This window comes from Dermacentor andersoni, chromosome 1 (genome assembly GCF_023375885.2).
Source record: "Dermacentor andersoni chromosome 1, qqDerAnde1_hic_scaffold, whole genome shotgun sequence".
Taxonomy (NCBI): domain Eukaryota; kingdom Metazoa; phylum Arthropoda; class Arachnida; order Ixodida; family Ixodidae; genus Dermacentor; species Dermacentor andersoni.
Window position 1 is genome coordinate 371827039 of NC_092814.1, and position 13161 is coordinate 371840199.

The following is a 13161-nucleotide window of genomic DNA, read 5'->3' on the forward strand; positions in this document are numbered from 1 at the left end:
ACAATGTCTGCCCTCACTTCCGCTTCTGTGATGGGGGCATTGAACGCCTCGTTGGGCACTCCACCATAGTCGGGAAGTGGAGTTGGCGATGTTTCCCCCACATATGTTTCAATCAATTTCTTCGTGAAATAATCATCGTTCCCTTCGAAAGCGTGCCTCGCTTTTACCAATCTTATAGCGAATTGAGTCTTCGAGCTTTCGGGGTCCAAGTGCCGGAGGATGCTCCACGTCTCGGAGACCTTCATGCTCCCCTCCATTTCGTCGCAATTGTTGCCCCAATTTTGTTCGCATAATTTGAAAGTATAATCTTCGATTTCCTTATTATGCCTCGCAATCCACCTTCTGAGGTTGCGGTTCCATTTCTGTTTTTTTGAGACGACGCTCTATGCTTTGCTTAGCTTCCCACATTGCAGAAGACGGCTGTCCGCAATCTCCGGCGCGTTATCCCCTTCGAGCATTTTTGTCGCCTCTCTAACGTCCGACTTGAGCGCCGTCGCCAATTCCTCAATGTTTTTGATGGGCCCCAGTTCCTGCGCCCTCCTGATATCTCCAAACTTATCCCACTCAACGACCGCCGGCGCGCGAGCCCTGCGAATTTTAAGGCCTTCTTTCAGTATGGAAGCAATTATGTAGTGGTTGCTGCCAAAATTTTGATCCGAATTATGCCATTCTAGACCTTTTACGTGTTTTGAGAATGTAAGATGTGGAGATGTATCCTTACTAACGCTATTGCCAACCCTCGTTGGACTCTCGGGGCCCGTGTTCAGAGTGAGCCCTAGGTCATACATATCTTCCAACAGCTGTCTGCCTTTGGGGCTTTGGTGCGGGTACCCCAATTCCTGGTGATGTGCATTAAAGTCCCCCACTATCAACAGTGGCTGGTTGCTTGAAATTTTGAGGGCCTTTCGAAGCAGAGGCCTGAACTTCACCTTCCTCCTGGGTGAGCTGTATAAATTTAGAAGGGATAGACTAGGGTCCTTCTGTTTTCCGGTTAGAATTTCGACAAACACCTTCTCGATCTCTCTCGACTCTAGATCCTGTTTAAGAAGAAGAACGTAAACTTTATTTTCAAATCAATGCGATTCGAGTCCGGCGTCCTTTTAGTGGGTCTGGGCAGCCGCCGTGGACGCGGTTCCGGGACCTTGTCTCAAAGCGGCTTCTTCGGCTCGCTGGACGGCCCAGAGTTGTGCTGTCAGGTTCGAGCTGAACAGTGCGGTCTTCCAGCGCGAGTAGCTCGCGCTGGAAGACCGCACTGTTCAGCTCGAACTTGACAGCTCAAACAGTGATTGAGTGTGGCAACCTCGCCACACTTAATCAATTGTGTTCAATGGCTGCGATATTTTTTTTTTTTCACGAGCGTTGTGACCGAGGATTTCTTCCCCTGCTACTGATAGCCTGACAGTGTTGCGGGCCCCCCAGTTTCCTGGAGGGCAATCGCCAAAGGAGTCTCATCTAATAGTGGAAGGTACTGTTGCAGAATCGGCCGCTTGCGCTGGAAGCCGCGATAGTTGCACTGCCAGATTTGATTTTCATTTGCGCGCCTGGCCATATTGCAGTTGCATGACGATCTGCTTCGTATTCTGTTGCCACCCGTTCATGGCGACCACCTCATTCTTTAGCCTTTGGCATTCCTCGGCCTGTTTCGGAGCTGCCCCGAGGACCGCTTGAATTTGGATGTTGGTATGGTTCATAAATTGATTCATCTTGGCCTCTAACCTTTCCAAATTTTCCACCCTTTTCTCTATAGCCTGAAAAGGATCGGCGTCTTGAATTTTGCGTTTCGTCGGTGGCGGGAGGGACGCCTATGTGACCATCTTATGCTCTCCTTGCGGATGTTGACGTGCCGCTGGGGCGGTCGTCTGTCTAATGGGTTGTTGCGGAGGAGGGTTTGCCTGCCTCTGCAATTTCTGCAGTTTTGGATGTCGGACCGTTGCGATTCGACTATCCCCGTAAATTTTTCGACTATTTTCTTTAATTTCTCAGTTTACTCGTCTCGTTTACCTCTCCCATTACTTTCCTGGGGGACCTTGCCAGCGAAATTGCCACCCTGTCGCTCCTTGCTCCTACCTCGTCTCCATGGGATGGCAGGGTCCCTTGAGCTCGAGCGCCCCCTGAACTGGCTCCTGGCACGGGAACCGGAGCGTCCTCTGGGCGGCGGCGGTGGTCTGCCCTGATTCGTTTCCAGTTTTGGGAAAGAGTCCTCGTGGAACTTAAAGTCTTCTTCCTCTTTGGGTTCGCGTTGTCTACTCTGATGTCCCCCACCAGCCGTCACTGCTTGTTCCATCTTCTCCCACTGTCGCTTCTTGACTTCGTAGGGAGTGCGGAAGAGTTCTCGACACTTGGGGTCTCCTAGGGCGTGGCCTTTGCCGCACAGTTGGCATTTCAGCTCACACTTGTGGTCACTTGACGGGTTCTCGAGGCCGCAGCCACGACATTTGACGTTCGTCGGGCCCGGACACACGTCAGCTCGGTGCCCAAGTCGGCCACAGGCAACGAACACTTCGTATTTTTTACGGTATAGCTGGCAACTGTGCGGTGCCCCGTTGAGATAAATCCATCTTGGTACTTCTTTCTCCTTGAAGAGAATGAAGATCGACTTTGAATCTTTGCGCAGTCTGCGGACACCTCGAATGTCGGAGTTATCCTTGCAGTCTAGGCGGTACATAATTTCTTCGATGGAGTATCCGAGCGGAACCCCGTGGATGACTCCCTTGCCGCAGTGCTCGGGGGTGGCCACGTAGGCGAAAGTCTCCACTTGTTCACCGTCCAACATGAGGTGTTTCACGCTCGCGTACTTCAGCTTCCTCGCTGCACTCATAGTGATGACGAGAACGGAGTGCTGCTTCATATTTGGAGTTATTATATCCTCCTTCTCTTCGCTTGGGCTGATCCCCGCCGACGTTTTGATGATGTATGTCAGATATGCTGTTCCATATTTGGTACGCTTAACTAGGCCGCCACGTGGTCGGAGAACAATTTTCTCGGCGCCGTCTGGAATGCGCGTCTGCTTACGCTCGATCGACTTGGTCGCCATTTTCCTGCCTACTTGCCTCTCCTGGGCTCGCTGTTTCGTACTTTTCTGTCCGCTCTTCCCTAGCGGCACGTATCTTCCTCCTTCGCTCGCGTACTATTGTCCTGGAACCGAAGATTCCTCGGGTGTAATCGTTCCTTCCATAATAACCATGATTTACAGCTTTCGCGCTACTACGAGCAGCAGACGAACTTCCTGTGGGTACACCGCAGGCCCGGTCGGCCGCGGTAGGCTTAGCGCCTCAGCTATACGTGCTGCGCTGAACACACAAAGTGCGAAAATGGAGAAAATCAAGTCCCACTTGCAGAAAAAACGGTATCCTCGCGGTCCTCTCGTGTTCCTCCGTCGACCGAGCACAAAAACTAGGAAAGCAAGATCGAAAGACTGTCGAAAAAGGCCAAAATTCGCGGAGCCCATCGGAAGCGCTCAGAATGACGTTCCCGGCAAACTGCTTCCAAAGAAGTGAGAGTGCTGAACCGAAACGTGCGAAGTTTGTTGAATTAAGTTCATAAGCTCGGATGCTTTCTACTCACCTATGACCCTCACATTACTGTAGTTAAAGAAGCCTGGCTGCACGAAGGTATAAATGACTCAGTTCTAACTCCTCCACTATACCAAAGCTTCAGACGTGGCCGGCCTGCTCGAGGAGGTGGTGTAGGAAAAGTTTTTAAAGATGACATTACTGCTCTGCTCGTAGAACAAATTCACGACCACGAAAGTTTATTTTTTACCATAAACTGCTGGGGCTATTCTGTCACCGTGTGTGTCGTCTACAGACCTCCTTTATCAACACCTCACTATCTAAGTTATATATGACCACATGTACCTGTCCAAAAATAATCGTCTCGTTCTTGCAGGCGATTTTAACTTACCTAATGTTGACTGGCACTTTCCCGATTCTGTCTCTGACGTAACCCTAAACCGGTTCGCTGAAATTGCCTTGATGTGTTATCTTGTACAGATCGTTACCGAGTACACCAGAGAGGCTGGCAACGTCCAATCTACACTCGACCTAGTCTTTTTAAATTCTAATGTATATATTTACGCAGTCTCACTTGAAGATGATATTTCCGATCATAAAGAAGTGTTTTTAGCCTTCCGTATTGGCGAATAAAAGTGCGCAGACAGGAAACAAGACATGTTAAGGATTATTCGAAGGCTGACGACCAGGCCATTTCGGATCATCTGTAGCTTTTACATGATAACCTTTCTACCTTTCTGATAATGTGGTGACCGTTTGGAACGAAATAAAATCTGTCATACATTACTGCATTGATAAGTTTGTACCGAGAACACGTTTAGGAAGAATATAAATAACCCATCAGTTACTGGAGATGTAATGCATTTGCACTGCAGGCTAAACATGCCAGAAAGAAAAGGAAAGAAACATTGTAGACTTCACTGAAGGCCCAGCTTGCGGCTCCGCTAACCGAAGCCAAAACGAGATACCTCAACCACTCACTCCCTAATTTCTTGAAAAACAACCCGCATAGATTCTGGCGGTACTTAAGCGACAAGCACAAAAAACTGACTGAGATACCAGTGGACGGCTGCATTGTCAATAATGCCACCAAAAAAGCAAACCAGTTCAATTGCTATTTCCACCCAGTATTCACTGAGGGACACCATACCGATACGAGTAATAATTCTCTTCCTATCATAATATATGATGATTTCATAACTGTCGAAGGAGTCTTTGCTGCTGAGTATAAGACTAGGTATTCTGTCTGTCGAGACGGTATACCTAACGTATATCTGCAGTGGTACGCTGAAGCTATTACACACGGCTTCATCCATATTTTTCGTCTTTCGTTGAATGATTCAATTCTTCCGCATGATTGGCGTACGGCGCGCGAAGTTCCCGACCTTAAGAAAGTTGATCGCTTGAATATTGAAAACTACCGGCCTATATCGATAACTTCCGGTCCATGTAAACTTCTAGAGCATATCAGCAAGCATTACATAATGTCTTTTCTAGATGAAAACAGTATTTTTACTCACTTCCAGCACGGTTTTGAATGAATCAATGAATGTATGGTTTTTATTGGCGCAAGGGCCAGATATGGCCAAACAGCGCCAGGTCCGCGGTGATGAGTTTGCAATGTAGGTATGAGTTCTATGAAGTTGGTGTGGCGTGGCTGTAAAGGGGCCTTCAAATAGTCGCTCTAGAGTGCGTAATATCTATCTGTAATAAGATTATGTCGATGACGAATGACGTGTTCTATGAGCACTACAATCCATCGTAAATGAATGACGCAAAATAGAAAATATATGAGATGGTAAAATTACCTGGAGCACTGCTGCCTCGCCAGAGCCCTTGAAACACAAGGGCGTAGAGGCATGTGCTATACGAAAGAACTATCACAGCGGCATCCTCTGAAGAGAGGACCCGCTACGAACATGTGGGGCTAACAACATGCAACACAAGATCTTTCAAAAAACTTAGGACTGCGTTGGTGTCAAATAGCGGTTCTGGGCCGAGTAACATTACAGGATGAAGGGGGATGTGCTGCCGGTATGCTAGGGGAAAATGTTTCTTTCTCTGAGATTCGGCTGCCCGACACTCCAGGAAGACGTGGAGGACGGTCAGCCTCTCCCCGCATCTACCGCAGGTTGGAGGATCATTTTCAGTGAGTAAAAAGTTATGCGTGCCAAATGTGTGTCCTATCCTGAGGCGACAGAATAGGACATCTGTTCGCCGTGATTTTGTTACGGAGGGCCAAGAACCTAACTCTGGCTTTATCACGTGCAGTTTGTTATTTACTTCTGCGTCCCACACACATTGCCAGTGGTTTCGCAGTTTCCGTCTTAAGAAAGGCTTCAGGTCTGTGACAGGGACCGAAGCAGTAGGATTAACTGGATGCAATGAAATTGATGTGGCCATCTGGTTGGCTAGAACATTACCCTCGATGCTCCTATGTCCAGGCACCCAGCATATAATCACATGTTGGTTAGATATATATGCTTTACACAGGACGCAGTAGAGTTCATTAATTACCGGATTTTTGTGGTTACAGAATGACATCAAGGTCTTCACAACACTAAGGGAGTCCGTATATATAACTGATTTCTTGAGTTTTGATTTCTTTATATGCTTTACAGCCGAAAACAGTCCGTAGGCCTCAGCCGTAAAGATACTAGTTTCCGGATGCAGTACATCGGATTCCGAGAAGGATGGACCGACGACTGCATAGGACACCCCGTCGTGTGACTTCGATGCATCTGTGTAGAACTCCGTGCAGGAGTGTTTGTACTGTACTTCTCGGAAATGCATTTGGATTTCAATATCTGGAGCGTGTTTTGTAACTTGCATGAAAGATATATCGCATTGTATCAGCTGCCATTCCCAAGGAGGTAGCAGCTTGGATGGATGCATTAGGCGAAGCTCGAGGAGTGGGACATGCATTTCATGACGAAGCTCCCTCACACGCAGCGAGAGAGGCTGTCTTACGAAGGGACGATTACGAAAGAGTGTAGCATATGTCATATCGTTAAAGGTATTAAAACACGGATCTTGAGGATTAGAGTGAACTTTCAGAAAATATGTTTGGCTGATGTATGTCCTCTGCAGATGAAGTGACCACTCATTTGATTCTACATATAAACTTTGTATGGGACTTGTTCTGAAAGCGCCAGTGGCCAGTCGGATTCCTAGATGGTGGACAGGGTCTAGCATCTTTAGCGCGCTCGGGGCGGCAGAGTGATAAATCACGGCACCATAGTCCAATCGTGATCGAATGAGGCTCTTATAGAGATTCGTTGAGCACTTCCTGTCACTACCCCGCGTAGTCTGGGGTAGAAGACTCATTATGTTCATTGTTTTTAGACATTTTTCTTTAAGAAGTGTAATGTGTGGGACGAAAGTGATTCTGTAGTCAAGTATAACACCTAGAAATGTGTGCTCTTTGTTTACAGGTATCTGTTGTCCACACAGTTCTAAGCAAGGATCTGGGATCAGGCCTCTCTTTCTTGTAAAAAGAACACAAGAACTTTTGTTAGGATTAATCCTATATCCATTTTTGTCTGCCCATTTTGACACTTTGTTCAGGCCATGCTGTACCTGTCTCTCGCACACTGCGAGGTTACAGGATTTGAAAGCTATTTGAATGTCGTCCACGTAAACAGAATAAGAGATGGCCGGTGGTAATGAAGCACGAATCGTGTTCATCTTCACGATGAAGAGCGTGCAGTTGAGCACGCCTCCCTGGGGGTACACCCGTTTCTTGCGTAAAAAGACGTGAAAGTATATTGCCGACTTTTACCAGGAAGGTACGATGGGACAGATAGCTTTCTATTAGGTTTAGCATATTACCATGGATGCCCATTTCTGACAAGTTTCTTAAGATTTCGTAACGCCACGTTGTGTCGTACGCATTCTCCATATCGAGGAATATGGATAAGAAAAACTGTTTGTGTACAAATACGTCCCGGATATTTCCTTGAGTACGTACAAGGTGATCAGTTGTGGAGCGTCCTTCTCGGAAGCCGCACTGATAGGGATCAAGCATTTTGCTCAGTTCAAGGAAGTGAATGAGTCGCCGATTAATCATTTTTTCAAATACCTTACAAAGGCAACTTGTGAGGGCTATCGGGCGGTAGCTTGCGACTGAGGAAGGATCTTTGCCTTGTTTCAAAAGAGGGACTACAATGGCTTCTTTCCATGGGCTTGGAATGTATCCTACAGCCCAGATGGTGTTGAAAAGTGCGAGTAGTGTAACTTGGGTGTCATTGTGTAAGTTTTTGATCATTTCATACATGTTTCTGTCAGATCCCGGTGCAGAGGTCTTGCATGCGCTCAAGGCAGCTCTCAACTCGGCAATACTAAAAGGACGGTTGTAAGACACATTCTCTCGATTTTTTTCTTGTGAATGGCTTAGGTTCTTCTATTTGTTTATATTTGAGAAAAGATTGTGAATAATTGGTTGAACTTGACACGCTCTCAAAATGCTCCCCAAGTGAATCTACCTGGTCTTGCAGGGTATCGCCTTGTGTGTTTACCAAAGGGAGGGAGTATGTTTGTCGCCTTCTTATCCTATTAACCCTGTTCCAGACTTTGGCCTCATCTGTATACGAGTTGATACCCGATAAAAACTTCGGCCGACTCTCTCTTCTGGCCTGTCGGCGCGTTCTCCTGGCTTCGGATTTTACTTTTTTAAAGTTAATAAGATTCTCCGAAGTGGGGGAGGCGCGTAGCAACCCCCACGCTTTGTTTTGTTTCTTACGAGCGATCCTACATTCGTCATTCCACCACAGTTTCTAATGTGGGGGTATATAAAGCGAGCAAACAGTGATAAGTTTGTTTAGCAGAACAACTCGAACCGCCACTGCTTCAAGGGCCGTTCGTAGCTGTAAACGTTGACACGCTATGCTTTTTTGAAGTACAATTGCAACACCGCCCGATGATGCAATTGCATCATCGCGATCTTTGCGAAAAGTAACATACTGTCGAAAACAGTTTGTGTAGTTTACTTTTAAGTGTTTCCTGTAAACACAGCACTTTTGGATTGTGTTTGTGGACGAGTTCTTGCACATCATCAACGTTTCTAAGGAGACCTCTGACGTTCCATTGAATAATTTGTGTATCCATATTGGAAGTAAATAGGTGCTGTGTGTACGGAAACGGAAGTGATGCCTTAGATTACAGAGCTCTTTCGAGGCCCTGTAATCGGGGTTTTGCCCTTTCTGAAGCGTTCGAGGGAGCCTCGCAGCTCCTTAGGCGTTTGGTGCGCCTTGAGGACAAGTGTGGTGTCCATTGCTTCTAGTGAGGCTCCGCACACGTGCTCTTGGGAGCGAGAAGTTACCAGAGAGAGTCCCGCCTTGGAGGGCAAGACCCCTGCACCCACTAGCCCGGAGGTTGATGGGGCTCCCTGAGGGATTTGGCTGCGCCGGCTGTTGCCAGCGCTGGAAGCAGCCGGGGAGGTTGGGGCTGCCTCGGCTGCGCCCACCTTCGGGGTCGATGGTCCCTTCTGCTCGGATGGCGGAGCAGTGCTAGCTGCAACCACCGTGGGGGCAGATGGCGTAACTGCCGCCTCTCTGCTTGTGGGTCGGACAGCCGCCGGAAGCCGTTGTGACGCTGCCCCCTGACGCGCCACTTTGGAAAAGCTATCCTATGGCAGGTATGCTACCCGCCTATATTCTCTAGGATATATATATATATATATATATATATATATATATATATATATATATATATATATATATATATATATATATATTCTCTTTTAGTTTGATCGTTACAATTTCTTTTCCCTTCTTCCAGGAGGGGCACGACCGAGAGTACGCGGCGTGATCCCCGTCACAGTTTACAGAGTGGATAGCGTTCTCACAAGCTTCAGAGGTGTGTTCTTGGGCACTGCATTTCGCACAAGTTTGGCGGCCTCGGCAGCTCTGCGAGCTGTGGCCGAAGCGCTGGCATTTGAAACAACGGAGTGGATTTGGCACGTACGACCTAACACGGAGCTTGATGTACCAGGCCTCGATTGACTCGGGCAAGACACTTGAACCAAAGGTAACAATTAGGTGCTTCGTCTGAATCTCTTTGCCATCTCGCCTCATCTTATTCTTTTGACATTGATCACATTTTGCTCACTGAAGCCCTCCAGGAGTTCCGCTTCAGTCAGCTCAAGCAAATCATCATCCGACACAACACCACGGGTGGTGTTCATTGTACGGTGCGGGGTTACTGTTATGTGGGTCTCCCCAAATGACACAAGTTTCGGTAGTTTCTCATATTGTTTCGGATCGCGGAGCTCCAAGAGGAGGCCACCGCTTGCCATCCTCGACACCTTGTAACCTGGAGCAAAAACATCAGTCAAGGACTTTGAAACAAGGAATGGCGAAATGGTTAGCACTGCTTTGTTTGACTTTTCAGAGTGAATACATGGAAGTGGGGAAAATTCTGGATTTGGTGTCCGAAAAACCTAAAGACATCTTCGGTGCGCCCTCGTTTCTGAGGGCGATCAGGAAGGTGGGGGAAAGGGAAGTTTCCATCAAAATATATAAACATTCGGCAACAGCGCCGACCGCCCACCACGTAGCCCAACGAGGGGACGCGGCAGAGCTTGCACACAAGTCTGCACGACGCCAGTCGTACGCCGCCACTATAACCAAATATGGTGTACCCAAGGTTGGATAGCCACACAGGGTTAACCCTTGCCGCCAAGGAGAAGGAAGTAAATAGAAGAGAGAAGGAGACAGGAAAGGTGGCAAGTAAGGGAAAGACGAAGGTTGTAGGTAGAGAGAGACAGGAAAAGGCGACTGCCGATTTCTTCCAGGTGGGTCAGTTTGGAGGTGCCGTCTATGTGAAGCCGAGGCCGAAGAGGTGTGTTGCCTCTGCCAGGGGCCCTTAAAGGTCCAAACACCCAGCATCGGCTCAACCCCCAGGATCCCCTTTTTCCCAGACACGGCTAAGCCGCGCACGGCTACACGCGGGAGGGTCCAACCCTCGTGTGCTCGGGTATATGGTGTTGCAACACACCAAACACCTGCTTACGCATGCGCCCCTGCGGGGTAGCACGGTTTTAGGAAGGGCCTGTCGACTACCACCCAACTCGTCACCACTATTCATGACTTCGCAATAACACTTGATAAGGGCGGTCAAATAGATGCCATCTTCTTAGATTTTAGAAAAGCCTTCGACTGTGTCTGTCATGGTAATCTACTCATGAAGCTTTCTAGCATTGGTTTACCCATTAATATAATCAATTGGATCAGCTCCTACCTCACCAACCGGAAACAGTTTGTACAGGTCGAAGGCTGCAGCTCTGGAGTAATCCCTGTAACCTCGAGAGTTCCCCAGGGTAGTGGCACTGCCTTGTTGCTTATTTTCATGAATGATATTTCATCAGTACATACCTCCACCATAAACTTGAAGCTTTTTGCAGATGACTGCATTCTTTATAAGCAAATTAAAAGTGGAAAGGACTAGTTTTTGCAGAACAACCTAAAGTTTCTCTCAGATTGGTGTAACGCCTGGTTTACAGAATTAAACATTAGTTAATCGGTCTTTATGCGAATCTCAAATAAAGATAGTCCATTCGCATCTACGTTTATGTTAAATGATCCCTTGATCGAAGTCGACAATTTTAAATGTTTGGGAGTGAAGATTACAAATCGACTGTCATGGGGTAGCCATACTGACCACGGTTGTTCCTCTACTTCTTGAAAAGTGGGATTTCTTAGACATGAACAAAAGAACACGCCATTCCAGATCAAACTCCTTGCATAAAATACCTTTATTCGACTCCCTCTAGAGTGCGCATGCGTGGCCTGGGAGCCGTATATCAAGAAGGATGTTTATAAACTAGAAATGGTTCAAAGGAGAGCAGTAAGATTTATATCTATAACGCCTATCACAAACTTGATTCGCCTTCATCACTGATAGCTTGTAACGACATCCAACCTTTCGAACAGCGCAGAGCTATCGCCAGGCTCAAGTTTCTTTTCTTGCACCAGGCTCGGCAGTTCAAAATCAATCCGGTAAATGCCTTTCTTCCACTTTTTTTTTCCGGCAGACCAAACATAGTCACAATCACAACCTGACACCATACTTTGCACGTACTAACCTTTTTAAAGACTCGTTTTTTCCGCGAACCATCAGCGAATGGAATGTGCTGCCTCCAAACGTTTTTTTCAGAACGTGACCTTCCTGACTTCGAAAATCACACGTATAATTTTTTATAAACTTCATTGACGACACCATACCCTTGTCTACATTTGGACAACTCATGAACTAGCGTGCGATTGCTTTTTTTGTGCGCACAATATGATTTTACAGAGCTGTGCAATTTTGTTCCCAACGTTTATGAACTAATTCATGAAGTAACATATGATTGCTTTGTCCTCGGTACATGCTTTTGTATAACTTGTTCAGTTTCGTTCACAATGTTCATTTTCGCCCTCCCCTCTCCATGGTCTTCGGACTGCAGTATGTACTAAATAAATGAGTATAATGATAACAGGTCCTCTTGAACTATGTGCCTCACCATGAAATGTTTACAAGTTTACCAGATTAGAGGGATGTGAGCCCTATCAGGAAACAGCAGTCTAGTTTTGTATCATACTGAGCTGGAATGCTAAAATTTGACATACAAGATTACTTGATTTTCAGGTCGTTTTATGACAAACGGAGCAGTAACATGTCGAGCTCCAACTTATTTCATTTCTAATCAATATACCCATGATGACCAGAACAGAAACAATGTAGCAAACTCCTGCTTGCTTATGCACAAACTCTGTCACTTGATCTTTGCAAATCAGCTTGGCGAGCATTACCACCAAGTAACACATGCTCCCTCACAACGATAATTTGTTCCATCAAAAGGCAAAGGATTTTAAAACGATCAAAAGCGCTCAATGCATTTTTGAGGAAATGATACTTCATGTTGACCGAATTTCTGGCAGCCACTCTTACATGGTTCATGTACAGTTAGAATGAAATCAATAACTAGGCTAGCCATGGACCGTAAGATGAGAGATAACTAGAAAAGGCAAGCTCACACAACTGGCTTATTCCACGCTTCAGAGAAATGACAAATCACTAAAAACAATTTTTCTTTCTCTTCAAACCACAGATGACAAACCTGAGCACAATGTGTTTCCAAAAACGTTTCGAAATATACTCTCAGAACAGTAAGTTAGGCTTAATATTCAGCCAATCAACAGTAGACGAGCAATGGAAGACTCAGCGTGGGAACTTGTCTTCGTCTCGTTCCTCACAAATATGTTTGCTTATTGAAACGTTGGTTCCAAGCAGAGGCTTCCCTTGCTCACCTCTGTTACTCAATTGAAATGTTCATCTCCTTGCAACCTCTTTGACTTGTTTCATTTTTCAAGGATCTGTGAGCATTAATTGGGCTTGCTAATATTTTTGTTTATTGACCTTGTTTATTCAAACAATATTTCTTGTGACTTGTGACACAAGCCCTTGTGACTTGTGTCAAAGCCTCTACTGCCGCACCTGAACACTAAATGTGCAGCAGAAATATCAAGAGCAGACAATATGTGCTGGAAATTTAGCATAACGTTTTTTTGCTATGCCACATGTCTCTCGCTAATGTGTTATGACAAGAATGGGGCACAGCAGCCCGAGCTTATCTTGCTGACAATACATCTTTTCCGAGCACTTTTTT